We start from the raw sequence: 15584 nt of genomic DNA, 5'->3' as shown, positions 1-15584 counted from the left end.
ATAATGCCCCCAAGGCAGATTCTATTGCTGAAATGTATAGGATAAGTGGTTTCCCTGGGATAGGAGGCATTATAATAGGAGGATTTGCCAAGTATTTATTGATCTGGTCCATGCTTTGTTGACACTCATCATTCCATCTACATTTGACTTCTTAATGTAAGTATTTGTTGAAAGGTTGAGCTCTATTGCCAACTGTGAAACAAACCTCCTTATAGATTGAAGACGTCCTTGAAGACTTTTCATTTGACTAATGTTTTTAGGAGGTGGCATATCCACAATTTCTTGAACCTTTTCAGAATCCACCTCTATCCCTTTTGCTAAAATAATGAATCCTAGTAATTTGCCAGAGGTGACTCCAAATGCACACTTTTTAGGATTTAACCTTAGTTGAAATTGTTCCATATGATCTAGAATGACTTATAAATCATCTAAGTGTGTATCTCTTCTCTTAGACTTGGCCAAGGTGTCATCCACATAATCTTCCATGTTTTTATTCATCATATCATGAAAAATAGTTGTCATAGCTCATTGATAGGTAGCTCCTACATTTTTTAATCCAAAAGGCACAACATTCCAACAATAGGTACCCCATGCATAAGTAAATGCAGTCTTTTCTTGGTCTTTAGGGGCTATCTTAATTTGATTATATCTAGAAAAACCATCCATTAAGGAATAAATCTCATAACCCGCGGTCATATCCACTATCATGTCTATATTAGGAAGTGGAAAATCATCCTTTGGGCATGCTTTATTAACATCTCTAAAATCTGTGCAAACTCGAATGGTTTTGTCATGTTTTGAAATTGGTACAATGTTTGATATCCATTCAGCATAGGTAATAGCTCTTATGAATTTTGCACCAAGAAGTTTCTCTATTTCTGCGTTGACTAAGAGAGCTATGTGAGGATGCATTTTTCTCAATTTTTGCTTAACTGGTTTAACACCTGGAGCTATGGATAAGTGATGCATAATAAGATTAGTGTCCAACCCTGGCATATTTGAATAAGTCCATGCAAAATTAATCTTCTTTTCTTGTAAGAATTTAGTATAGGCTTCTTTTTCTTGTGATGACAAAGACTGAGCCAAATGTACCATTTGCAGAGCTTCATCCATACCCAAATTGATTGCTTGTATTGGTTCAATAAGTACTGAAGATCTATCTTGAAAATAACTAGGAAGAGAATCAAATACCTCATCCTTAGGTGCCTCAAAGAGGTTTTCACCCTTGGATACATCCTTTCTTTTTACTTTTTTTGGTTCTAACACCACCACATAGTGGTTTTCGCTATCAGAACTCCTTTTCTTTTTCTTTTCTTTTCTCTTTATTTTGTGACTAAGGTACTTGATATCTGGCTCTATCATACTAGCAGCTAGTTCATTGGTGGAAGAGGCTACAGGTTCAATGGCTTTCAAATAATAGGCTATTTCATAGTCATTTTGAAATGTTAAGATTTCAGGTTCTTGGTTGCATTGGGACTGATCAATTAGGTCAAGATGAATAAGGGATAAATCAATGATATGTTCAAGATTGTGAATATGGATGATATCTCTAGTGATTGAAGATTCAAGGTCTGTCAAGTAACTTCCTAAACTACCCAAATCAAGATTCATCCTCAAAAGTGAAGAATCATCCACTAAGGCAACATGTGAGTTCAAATCCTCTAGTCCTACACGTGACTCATTAAATAACTCAGGTTGAGAACTATATGTATGAACAACATCAACATCCATATCAACTGTGGAAGATTTTGAGAAAAAATCCCATTCATACTCGTTAAAATCTGTTTCAAAATCTCGACTAGGATGCTTACACCATGAATGCTTGGGATGTTTGGATGTGGAAGCTTCAATACTATCAAGAGTCACACTTTCTTGTTCTAAATTGACAACTGTCTCATGAGATACTAGATTATCTAAATCTCCCCAAAGGAGATTAGTAGAAGGGACCCAATCTTCATACATATCTTGTTGGTTTTCTGAATTAGGTATGTATTCTTGTTCTTCTTCACTATCTGACTTATCAAGGATAGAAGCAACATTCTTACTATGATCCACATACCCTAGGATGACTGACTTCTTAGGCTTGTATCCAAAAAGTTGATGATCAAGGGGTTCAGCTCTAGCATCCAATCTATTACTAAGAGGACCATGTCCAGGATAACCCATTTTCTTAACAAAAGAATACCCTCTTCCATAAGCATTAGGTGAAGGAGTGAAATGTTCATTGTGCATATACTTCTCTTCTCTATAAATCCAATCTTTAACAACCACATCTTCTTTCTCATCTTGAATAGGCACTGATGACTGTACAAATGTGTGAATAATGTCATAGCTAAAGAGGAAGGTTTCATCTCTTGTGAAGGTTTACCATAAGACCTAGGTGAAACTGGTAATGTAGCGAGGGAGTTAAGTTGACATCCCCCCATGCCAAGATCTATGGACTTAAACTTGTTCTTTCAATAAGCTAAAACTGCATTAAAATCATCTGCTTGTCTATTAAGGGGAACATGAGCACTTGCTGAAATCGAGTTGATAGACAAAGTGTTATCCCCAGGAATACATATCTCTATTCCATTGTAATGAAACTTAACACACTGATGATAAGTAGATGGTACTACTTGCATATCATGAATCCATGGTCTACCAAGCAAAATGTTGTATGCAAGGGGTCTAGCATCAACTATTTGGAATAAACCATCTTTTTCCATAGGGCCAATCCTAACAGGAAGGACAACCAACCCCTTTGAACTTCTCTTTGCCTCATCATAAGCTTTGATAGTAATCTTTCTTTTTCTATCAATAACATGTTTAGAATAACCCAATGTCTTTAAAAGACTCAAAGAACAAAGCCCAACACCGCCATCTATCAACACATGCCTAACACGGGTCCTATGTATCATAACCTCAATATGAAGGGCAAGATTATGTGGATGGCTCGAAGATTTATCATCTTCCTCCGAAAAGGAAAGATAATGAGGGCTTACAATATGATTAACCATGTTTTGGAATTGATCAATGTCCAAATTATTGGGGACGTTCGCCATATGCAAAGCATCCTCAAGGACCTGCTTGTGTCTCGGAGACAACTCTAAAAGCTCAAAGATTGAAATCTAAGCAGGAGTTCTTTGCAATTGATCCACAAGATTATAATTTGACTTGGGATTAACCATTGGTTTTGAAGGAACATTCTTGTATTGCACTTGTTTTGGCTTACTTGGTTGGTTTGAACTAGGTCCTTTGATAACAAGGGGACCTTGACTTCGCGTAACAACATTGAGACTTTGGGAAGACACTTGCTTAGGTTTACTTGACTAGTTTGAATTGGGTCCTCTAATGACAAGGGGACCTTGAGATGACTCTCTAGAGTGAGCACCCCTTAGTACAAAAATAGGTTTTTCGCCAAAGGTAGGAGAGTTCAAATTTAAATTATAACCATTTGGATCTTTATCTTCCATCATGTTGACACTTTCTTCTACAACCTCAAGCATATTGACAACATTTTCTACATTTGTATAAGTATAATTGATTGTAGCCCTGCCATTCTTAGGTTGGGAAGCTTCCCCTTTCTCATACTTGGGCAAAGGCTCTTTGAATGCTATGTGATCAGCATTGGTATTTAGTCCATCTATTTTAAGCTTTCCATTCTCAATAAGATCTTGAACAATATGCTTGAATCTCCCACATTTTTCAATATTGTGTCCAATGCCATTGTGAAGCTTGCAATAAGCCTTCTCATCCCACCACCATGGCTTAACTTTAGGTATGTAGAACTTTGCAGCATCATAAGGGTGCACAAGATCATGTGGAAGGAGCTTTGTGAATATCTCTTCATATGCCTCACCTAATTGTGTAAAGTTACGTTTCTCTTCTTTAGACCTTTCTTGATATCCTAGTTTGTTACCCTATTGATTAGCACTAGCCAAATGGAGAACAACTTGGTCTTTAGGGTTTGAGGAATCCACAACTCCATCATTGACCACTTGTTTGTTCTTATTCCAATTTATGTTCTTTCCTTTATCCTTGTTGTTGTTGTTATTATGACCATTATTGTTGTTGTTTCCATTTTTTGTCAAAATACCTTGCTCTCTCAAAACATCCTCAATTCTAAATGTAGTTCAATCATGGTATCAAAGGATTCAAAAACCATCTTCCTAACTTCATACTTCATCTCAGGAACCATATTACTAATGAGGATTTCAATCTTTTCTTTCTCAGGGATAGTCCTAGAATAAAGAGAGCATTGTCGTCTCCATCTTTGCAAGAAAGTAACAAAGGGTTCTCCTTGATTTTGCTTTATGTGACATAAGTCCAATAGTGAGATAGATCGTGAAATATTGTATGAAAAGTGTTGAACAAATCTTTGAATTAACTCAGGGAATGTCTTAAAAGGAGGAGTTATATTGGTAACCATTCCATGGCTTGAGCCTTAAGACTCCTTGGAAATAATCTCATAAGATATGAGTCCTCATGATGAAACTCAAAAATCATAGTATAGAACTGACACACATGATCATTTTGATCCCCATTTCCATCATATTTATCATATTGGAGGATCTCAACTTTTTTAGGAAAATCTTTCATGCCAACACTCTTATCAAAAGAATTTGGACAAATTGAATCAAATGAAAAAGAACTCTTGGGTGCCGATATTTGCTTCATTTGTTTCTTCAATTCATAAATTTCTTATTTCATGGAAGGATCATGCTTTTGAATCTTTTTATCCACATCAAAGTTGTAAGGGACCTTAGCAGCCTTGTTGATTAAATGTTGAAAGCATGCATCTCTATTTTGGTCCATATATGCTTCCATACGTTGCTGAAAATGTAGATCTTGTGGTATAGCCATTAAATCATCATAATTATATTCAAATTTGGAGCTACCCCCTCCATATTGTGAACCATGATGAGCTTGTTGTTAAGGTTTTCTTGAAAATATAGGAGATGTTGGTCTCCTATAATAATCATGTCATGAAGTTTACCTTCCTCTAGGAGTAGGAGATTGTGAAGATGTTCTTGACTATCTCCCACTTTGTGGAGTCTTGGGAGGGGTAGATGGGGGAGAGTTGTTTCCACCACCAATGTGCACATTGTTGAATTGATTGTCAAGTTGTGAAGTCTTGAAAAAGTCTTGTTCTTCTTAACGAGATTTTCTTTCCATCTCAATAATAACTTGCCTTTCTTCCTCTAGGCATACAAATTGTTCTTCCCTCTTAGCTTGTTCTTCTAGAAGGTCTTTTCTTTCACGATAAATTGCTTTGAGTCTTCCACTTGCATAACCTAAAGGTGTCATGAGTGGTGTACATGGTCTTGATTGTCTAAACTGGTTACCAGTAAATGTTGCATTCACGCGAGCACTAGAAGGCTCACCAATTTGATCATTATGTTGGGCTTCCTCTTCTTGATATGCATAATGTTTACTTTTCTCTTCCCTTTGATGTGCATCCAAATACCTATCCTCAATAAGGACTGAAGTTGGTCTACTTCCACAAGTGGGATCACCACTCAAAAGGTCAACATCATACTCACTACTTTGATTCTTCTTGTATGGAGCTCTTGTAAAAATCATATCCATAGCTGAATGAGGTGATGCTAAGGGTGTACTCAACTCAATAAGATCACCACTAGGGTCACACAAAACTTTTGGAATACTCTCAAGTGACTGAATAGACACAGGTTCCTTTCCCTTATGTCTTCTATGAGTTTGAACTAAAGGCAATTATTTAAAGAAAACTTGAGGTTTCTTTCCTTGATCTACTTTATATCTTGTTGTAACCAGCATGAAAGAAAATGCACTAATTGATAGGATAACCCTAAGAAACATTGGTACCAAACTAGGATAGTAAAAGCAATAACTTGTCCAAAAGAGATGTGATAAGATAGAATTTTGTAATAAGCATAAACCAACACTACCACAGAGGTGCTCACAAATTTGGGTGAATACCCTAACACATATGGACTAGGAGAATGATTTACCCAAATTATAAATAATTAAAATTGATTTTTTTTATGAAAGTGAATAGACAAGAGATTACTAAGACTCTCCAAGTGTAATATCAAAGAATCCAAGTGTATATCTTTCTCAAAAAGGACAATTTCTAACTCACCAACTCCAAATAAGATCTCTTGTGAAATCAATGACTACTAATTCAAGAGGTCAAAGCACAATAACCTAAGGTGCAAAAAGGCTTCTAACAATGGGGTAAGTAGCCTAATCCAAATAGGACCAACCTAGTGATGGGGACACAACCCAAGAACAGAATGGAACCAACAGAAAGGGAAAATTATATTAACTGAGAAAATAAGCTAGTAAAAATAGTACAGAGAAAATAAACTTCAAAACATGCCCTAAGGGCTTACAATAGCATGAATTTGGAGAATATTTCTCCTTTTAGCACCCCTCTCAAACTCCACTCCAAACTGCCTTTTACAATTCTAGAAATCTCCTTAAATAGACCCCAAAGGGTTAAGGACTAGGAGTACATTCTAGAAAGTGCTAGTAGGCATCCACCGACCAAATAGAAGGTTCCAGAAGCTATGTTAGAAGTCGGTGCAAATCTAGAAGAATCTAGAAATGGTAACCGAATTTTCGGGAGGCATAACTTTTGAACCATAGCTCCGATTGACGAACCATTTACATTTTTGAAAAGCTCTCGAAGCGATCTATAGCCCAATGGACAAGCTTTGCTCGTCCCCATTTTTTGACCCTTTTTGAGGTCATTTAATGCCCCAAACTTGACTTTGAAGCATTCTTAGGAGGTCTCCAAAACCCAAAAAACTGCAATAACTTTCAAACTATGGGGCCTATTGACCTGATTCTTTTTTTGGAATGCTCTAAATCATGATTACATTCATCTGGCCAATTCACACCTTCTAGTTTACCAAAATGATGGCCCAAATACATGCTCCTATTTTTTCAGGATTTTCAAACGCATTGATAGTTGAACTATGAGAGTTGAAACCTTTATTTGAGCCAAATGGGTATCCAAAAATGTAAAGACATGAAACAGAAACTAAGTCTAAGTACATTTTTTTGGGTGACACAGGATTGCCCTTATACCTCTGGATGCTCCTACATCAGACACCCAGGGTAGATTGAGAAGTGACCCTGTCACTTTATGGATGGTAGAGGAAATCCCAAATGGGAAACCTCAGCTGCTAAAATCCAAGTTGAGTCCTCGATCGACCATCCTTTCCATTTGACCAAATACTCTTCATACTGCCTATTTTTGGTACTCCTACCCACACGATGATCTAGAATGTCTTCTATCTCCTCCTTCTTAGAAGCAGGAATTGGACATGGCTCTAAAACCAGCTCCTCATCTGCACCATCATCATGATACTCTGTTAAATCTACAATGTTGAAAATGGGAGAAATGTGAATACCATCTGACAGCTCCACCTCATATGCATTTCCTGAGTCATGTTTCTTCAAAACTTTGCAGGGGCCAAATTTCTTCATGTTCAGCTTGTTGTAAGTACCAACTAGAAATATTTCTTTTTGTAAGTGCACCATGACTAGATCCCCTACTTGGAATTCCTTATGTCTTCTCCTTTGATCAGCCCTAGCTTTATACTCTTGATTCATCTTGATAACGTGTGCTTGAACCTCCTCATGTAGACGCTTGATGTGTTCAGCAAATTCCTCAGCTTCAGCACTTGTCCTCTCCCCTTGTTCTATCTTCCTCAATTCTGGTGCAGTCCTTGGGCTATTCCCATATACAATTTGAAATGGTGATTTTTCAGGTACTCCTATTTATAGAGTTATTATAAGAAAACTCTACCTGTGGTAGAATCAAATCCGATCCCTTGGGCTTATCTTCAACTAAACATCTCAGCAAATTGCCTAGACTTCTATTTACCACTTCTATTTGGCCATCAGTCTGTGGGTGATGCATGGAACTGAATTTCAAGTCTGTTCTCAACTTCTTCCACAATGTCCTCCAGAAATACCCCACAAATTTAGTATCTCTGTCAGAAACTATACTCCTTGGAAGACCATGTAGTCTTACCACCTCTTTGAAAAACAAGTCTGCAATATGGACAACATCATGAGTTTTGTGGCATGGAATGAAATGTGCCATTTTGGAGAACCTATCAACCACCACGAATACTAAGTCATTACCCCTTTGTGTCCTTGGCAATCCAAGAACAAAATCCATACTTATGTCCTCCCATGGCCTTGATGGAATAGGCAACGACTGATATAGACTAGTATTGTGACTAAACCCCTTGGCAACTTGACAAACCTGGCAACTTTGTACGAACTTCTTCACATCCTATAAAATTTGAGGCCAAAAATAATATTCTCTAAGAATGGCAATGGTCTTATCTCGACCAAAATGTCCTGCCATCCCTCCACTGTGTTTCTCCTTAATCAGATTTTCCCTCATGGAACTCCTTGGAATGCACAATTGACTACCTTTGAACAACATGCCATCTTGAATCAAATAGTCTAACCACTTGGTTCTATCTACAGAAATAGGTTATTTACAAGCTTTCCATGCTTCAGAAAAATCAGGATCCTCGAGGTACAAATTCTTGTGTTCATCAAACCCAAATACTTCAATCTGCATTGTTGTAAGCAAAAACTGTCTCCTACTTAGTGCATCTGCAACCCTGTTAGATTTTTCACTTCTATGCTTCAACACAAATGTATAACTCTGCAAGAATTCTACCCACTTCATATGCCTCTGATTCAATTTACCTTGGCTATTTAGGTACTGTAATTCCTGATGATCAGTATACAAAACAAATTCCTTTGGCAATAAATAGTGCCTCCATTTCTTTAAGGCCTGAACTATTGCATAGAACTCTTGATCATAAACATAATACTTCTTCTTTGCATCATTCATTTTTTCACTAAAATATGCAATAGGCTTACCTTCTTGGCTTAATATAGCTCCAATAGCACTGCCACTAGCATCACAATCCACTTGGAACACTTTTCTAAAATCTGGAAGTGCCAACACAGGTTGTTCTGTCACCTTCTTCTTCAGCAATTCAAAACTTCTCGTAGCTGCTGCAGTCCATTTGAACTCTTTTCTATCCCCTCTTATTGTATCAGTTAGGGGTGTACATATGCCACTGAAATTCTTAATAAACTTAATGTAAAAACTAACCAGACCATGAAATGATCTTACCTTAGTAGCAGACCTTGGAGTAGGCCATTCCAAGATGGCTTTTACCTTCTCTAGATCCATTTTGAGACCTTCAGGTGATATAACAAATCCCAAATAGACTAACTCCCTTTTTGCAAAGACACACTTCTTTAGATTAATTAATAGTTTCTCTTCCCTTAGCCTTTCAAGGACACTACGACTATGTAGTAAATGTTCTTCCAAACTCTTGCTGAAAATTAAAATATCATCCAAACAGACAATAAAATTTTTTCCCAAGAACTTCTTAAGTACCTCATTCATGAGCCGCATGAAGGTGCTTGGGGCGTTCTTCAATCCAAAGGGCATGACTAACCACTCATAAAGACCCTCCTTGGTCTTGAAGGCTATTTTCCACTCATCTCCTTCTCGAATCCGTATTTGATGATAGCCACTCTTCAGATCTATCTTTGTGAAGTACTGAGCTCCACTCAAGCAATCCATAAGATCATCCATCCTTGGTAAAGGAAACCAGTACTTGATGATTATCCTATTTATAGCTCAAGAATCTGTACACATCCTCCACTCTCCATCCTTCTTTGGTGTGAGTACTACAGGTACTGCACACAGACTCAGGCTCTCTCGAATCAAGCCCTTCCTCAACAGCTCTTGAACTTGTCTATTTAGCTCCTCTATTTAAGTAGGATTCATCCTGTGAGCAAACTTGTTTGGAAAACTAGCTCCTGGAATCAGATCTATCTGATGACTAATTTTCCTTACTGGTGGCAATCCATCTGGAACATTATTAGAGATAATATCTCCAAATTCCCCTAGTAAATCTAAAACTTCAAGTGGTATTTCACTACTACCTTCTTTATCTTTCCTAGGAATCAAAGCATAGCACATATGCTGATGTTTCATGCCATCTAAAAACTTCCTTCCATCAACAAGACAAATCCTAACACTGCTACATACATTTTCACCTTCCTTTTTCATGGGCTTCAATTTGTGGCAAACTCCATCCTTTGTCAAAGAGTATGTGTTTGCATGTCCATCATGCACTGCATGTCTATCAAACTGCCATGGTCTACCCAACAATAGATGGCAAACATCCATCGAAATAATATCACAGAGAACTTCATCATGGTAACTCCCAATTTTGAATTTCCCTAAACATAGTTCACTTACTAGGACCTTATGATCATCTTTTACCCAAGATATTCGATAGGGCTGGGGATGTTTCTCCCTCTTGAGCTTAAGCTTAGAGACCATCTCTTCTGATACCAAGTTATCAGTGCTACCACCATCAATGATCACATCACAACATTTATCCTCACACTTGCATTTGGTATGAAACAAACTCCTCCACTGTCCTAGTTCATTTTCACTTCTTAGTAGGAAACTTTAATTTACCAAGGTCTCTCCTCTTTCTGCATCCTCTGAATGTGATGATTGTGCATCCTCATCCACATGAGCAACCCTAGCTTGGCCCTCAGATCTCCTATCTATCCTTGCTTGTCATTGAGGGCATTCAAAGGCACGATGACCTTCTTCATTGCAATGTAAACAGGTACCACAGAAGCCTCCTCTTCCTTGTCCACGTCCTCTACCTCTTCCTCTTTGATTTTGAAAGTCTTGATCATGGGAGTGGTTGAAACCGTCATTCCTCTGGTTTCTGCTAGTACCCACATCTTCATTTTTCTTTTGGGTTTCATTGTGGCCTCCAGATGATCTACCACTTCCCCTTCCTCCTTGACCACACCCTCTTTGTCTTCCTTCAAACTTTTTATTCAGCTTCTCTTCAACTCATAGGAAAAACTGGTATGCCTCTTCAATGCTGGTCATTCTTACTAGACTTAATTCCTCCTAGATGCTAGGTCGCAACCCACTAATATAACGAGCAACCTTCTCCTTATTTTCTTCTGCATGCCATGCTCTAATCAAGAGTCGGTAAAACTCCTCTGTATATTCTTGGACTGATCTTCCTGCTTGCTTTAACCCATGCATCTTCTTAAACAGATCAAGCTCGTAGTCCACAGGAATGAACTGCTTCTTCAATTTGTCCACCATGCGATCCCATCTTGTGATCTTCTCCTTTCCTCTTCTAAGTCTTTCTAGTTGAACCTCTTGCCACCAAATTTTGGCATGGCCTTTTAGTTTGGCCTTTGCAAACTTAACCCTATCTGGGTCCCTTATATCCTCATACTCAAAGTATTCTTCTAGTTCATTGATCCAATCGATCAACTCATCTGGTTTCAAATTTCCTGAAAATATACCCACTTCAATTGTAGGTCTTTTTCCAAACTTAGTAATGGCCCTAAAAAGCCTTTCCTCTACAGGATTCAGAACTTCCCCGTCAACTTCCTCTTCTGGTCCCATTACTTCCTCTTCATTGTCATCCTCACTATTGTCACCTGTGGCAACATTTTCTCCTCTACGAAGCTCCTCTTGCAATGCTTGTACCTGCCTCTAGAGGGCTCTAACCTCCTCAGGATCAATAGCTCTAGCCCTTCTGCCACGCTCTCTTCATGGAGGCATCTTCTAACTCGAACCCACAACCACACAGTCCTGGTGCAAACTGCCTCACAGTTAGCGCTCTGTCTACACACTCAGGAAAACCCGCTCTGATACCACTTGATGGGGACACAACCCAAAAATAGAATGGAACCAATAGAAAGGGAAAATTATATTAACTAAGAAAATAAGCTAGTACAAATAGTACAGAGAAAATAAATTTCAAAACATGCCCTAAGGGCTTACAATAGCATAAATCTAGAGAATATTTCTCCTTTTAGTACCCCTCTCAAACTCCACACTGAATTGCCTTTTACAATGCCAAAAATCTCCTTAAATAGACCTCGGAGGGTTAAGGACTAGGAGTACATTCTAGAAAGTGCTAGTAGGCATCCACCGACCAAATAGAAGGTTCCAAAAGCTGCATTAGAAGTCAGTGCAAATCTAGAAGAATCCAGAAACGGTAACCGAACTTCCGGGAGGCATAACTTTTGAACCGTAGCTCTGATTGACGAATCGTTTACATTTTTGGAAAGATCTCAAAGTTCTCTATGGCCCTATGGACAAGCTTCACTCATCCCCCATTTTTTGACCCTTTTCGAGGTCATTTAATGCCCCAAACCTAACTTTGAAGCATTCTTAGGAGGTCTCCAAAACCCAAAAAACTGCAATAACTTTCAAACCGTGGGGCCTATTGACCTGATTATTTTTCTAGAATGCTCTAAATCATGATTACATTCATCTAGCCAATTCAAACCTTCTAGTTTACTGAAATGATGGCCCAAATACATGCTCCTATTTTTTTGGGATTTTCAAACGCACTGATAATTGAACTATGAGAGTTGGAACCTTTGTTTGAGCCAAATGGGTATCCAAAAATGTAAAGACATGAAACAAAAACTAAGTCTAAGTACATTTTTTTGGGTGACACAGGATTGCCCTTATACCTCTAGATGCTCCTGCATCACCTAGGGAGACTAGAAATAAATGGATAAAAAAGTTATTCGATCATAAAGTCTCAACTCAAGAACTCAGATTTTATTCATTTTAAATATCCAACTAGATGTATCAATAGATTCTTTATCATGAACCAAGCACACAAGATAGAAAATAGGAATTTCAAGCAAATAGTCTTCAAACAATGAGCAAGGGGCAAAGCAACATTGTGCATGAACACGTATAGTGACTTAGTATTTCTACTCCTTAAAGGTTCTACTTGTGTATGTTCTTGACAATGTTTTAGCAAGCACTTAGAACACAACAACACCTTATCAAGTTGTCTACAAGGATATATGTGGCTTTCTAAAAGGAGTCCTCGATATATGCAAGGTACATGAGGCCCAAACCGTAGATGATAAGAACCCAAAATCACACAGCCAGTGGGAGACGGTAACCCAAATCTCCTCTTTCACCTCTCAAAGGTATAAAGTTCTTTGAGGCTTAGCCAAGAGTGATACCAAACTCAATTCCCAAGAGAGGTGTCTTTGGATTCACCTCCTGATATTTATACTCTGTCGAAACACAAGAGTTGAGGTCATCCCAAGGGGTGATGAAATCTCCAAGCAGGCCTCCTAGAAATAAAAACTAAGTAATTCACTATCAAAAGTATTTAGAGAACTGAAGGTGGAACATTTAACTCTTCAAGTAAATGCGGAGTGAGTCCAAAAGTGGAACATTTAACCCTTTAAGATAATGTGAAGTGAGTCCAAAAGTGGAACATTTAACCCTTCACACAAACTCAAAGCGAGTCCAAAAGTGGAACATTTAACCCTTCACACAAACTCAAAGCGAGTCCAAAAGTGGAACATTTAACTCTTCACACCAAATAAAAGTGAGTCCAAAAGTGGAACATTTAACTCTTCACACCAACTCAAAGTGAGTTCCAAAAAGCACAAAAGGTTTGCCTAGTGGAGCAATTAACACTTCTTTCCTATAGATCCCTCCCCCTTAATGTGGCGCTGATCTTGCAACCACGGGAAAAAAATGAGGGGTTGGCATATTAGTGAGTCCAATAACCCAAGATAGCAATCTAGATCAATCACAAGTAATCTAAGACTAATAATCAATACTACTCACAAATGAAAAAGGGTTGAACAATGAAATATTTAACTTTCCAAGTAAACATAGCATGAGTCCACAAAGTGGTGCATTCAACTCCCTATGTAAACAAGGAATGAATCCATGCCCTCAATCACTTAATGAGATATTTGATATTGGAACCAAGAATTACTTAAGGTTTAAACACAAGCATTCACTTACTCAAACTTGTATGAAAGAAAATCTATGTTCATTCATTTCCCATTAAGAGCATCAATTGAAATGTGTTTTATGAAAGCATGTAAAACACTCAAGCCAAACACATGAGAGGTTTAATTTTAATCCCAAATCTAAATGTTTTAGAGGTCAAACAAAATACCTGATAATTCTTGCAATGCGTCTTTTTTTTGTTGTACCTTTTTTTTACGCTTGAACGCTCGCTCGTAATGAACAAAGCAACAAACAAGACAAGCAAACACAAGATATGCAATATATGTCAACTCATGCAAAAATAGAGTTAGATCTAAAAATCTGATTTTCAAAAGTGATAATAATCAACAAGTAACCCAAATGAAAGCTCACATCATGCATTGATTCATTGTAAAAATTAAATGCAAGCTATTCATTAAATGCCATTTGTTTCAATTGATTTTTCACCTAGTCATAAAGATCGGATCTATATGATATGAAATCGGATCCAAAACTCAAAATACAGAAAACTGACCCCTATAAAAAATTAGAGAGCTTTCCAAAAATATTAGAATTTTGATAAAATCTTTTAATTTGTGCCATAGGGAGTCATTTCTTTAAAATAGACCAATTTTTGCAAATTGAATTATTGACCCCTAATATGACCTCTAAAATCAAAATGCAAATAACCAACTTTGTTTAAAATTTTGAGATCTTTCCAAAACTATAATTTTTTTTGAAAAATATGTTAATTTACTCCCGAAAAATAATTTTTCAATAAAAATCAATGAAAAATCATAAAATATCGAAAATATTTCAAAAAAATCTAAAAATTGGATCTAAGCTTCTTTGATGCATCAAAACCTTACCAAAAAAATTTTAGATCAAAATACCTAGCTGGTTGAAACATACGATCAAATATTTCAAATCTAGGGTTTCTTTGAGTCTCAAATTATTGACCCCTGATATGACCTCTAAAATTGAAACACAAAGAACCAACTTTGTTTAAAATTTAGAGAGCTTTCTGAAACTATAAATTGTTTCAAAAATAATGCTAATTTACTCCCCAAAATGATTTTTTATGAGAAATCAAGGAAAAGTCATAAAAAATAAAAAATATTTCAAAAAAATTTAAAAATTGGACCGAATCTTCCCTGATATATTGGAACCCTGAAAAAATAATTTTAGATTAAAATACCAAGCTGTTTGAAAGATATGATCAAATCTTTCAAATCTAGATTTTTTTTTTTTTTTTTTTTTGAGCCTAGAAACAAATATGCATAAAATCTAGCAAGCAAAGGTGGGTTGCCCCACGGTGGGCACCAAAAATGTATGCCTAAAATGTGAGCACACTTTCATGAGTCATTATATTCAAGATTTTTCAAAAATGAGGTCTCGAATGGTGATTCATAGCTCCTTATTCATGGAGTGTAGGGGTTTGTAATGGAGGCCCTTAGTCTGACCTAGTTTGTGCCCATACAAGTACACCACGAAACAAGAGATTCAATGATCTAATATGCATGCAAATGGAAATGAAAAAAAAAAATCTAAATGATAACAATGCAAAACAATGCAAGAAATGAAATCTAATCTATGAAAATAAATAACAATGCAGATCTAATCTATGAAAGCAAGATCTAAGCTAACATGAAAATCAAAGTATGGATCATGATGATGGAAGCCATGCATGCAAGAGAGAATGAGACAAGAAGATAGAAGTTCTCCACAAAAGCTTTAATATTCAAAACTC

This window comes from Cupressus sempervirens, chromosome 1 (genome assembly GCF_028749045.1).
Source record: "Cupressus sempervirens isolate cs-2001-9-10 chromosome 1, ASM2874904v1, whole genome shotgun sequence".
In the NCBI taxonomy this organism is placed as follows: Eukaryota; Viridiplantae; Streptophyta; class Pinopsida; order Cupressales; family Cupressaceae; genus Cupressus; species Cupressus sempervirens.
This window is presented reverse-complemented; position numbering follows the sequence as displayed.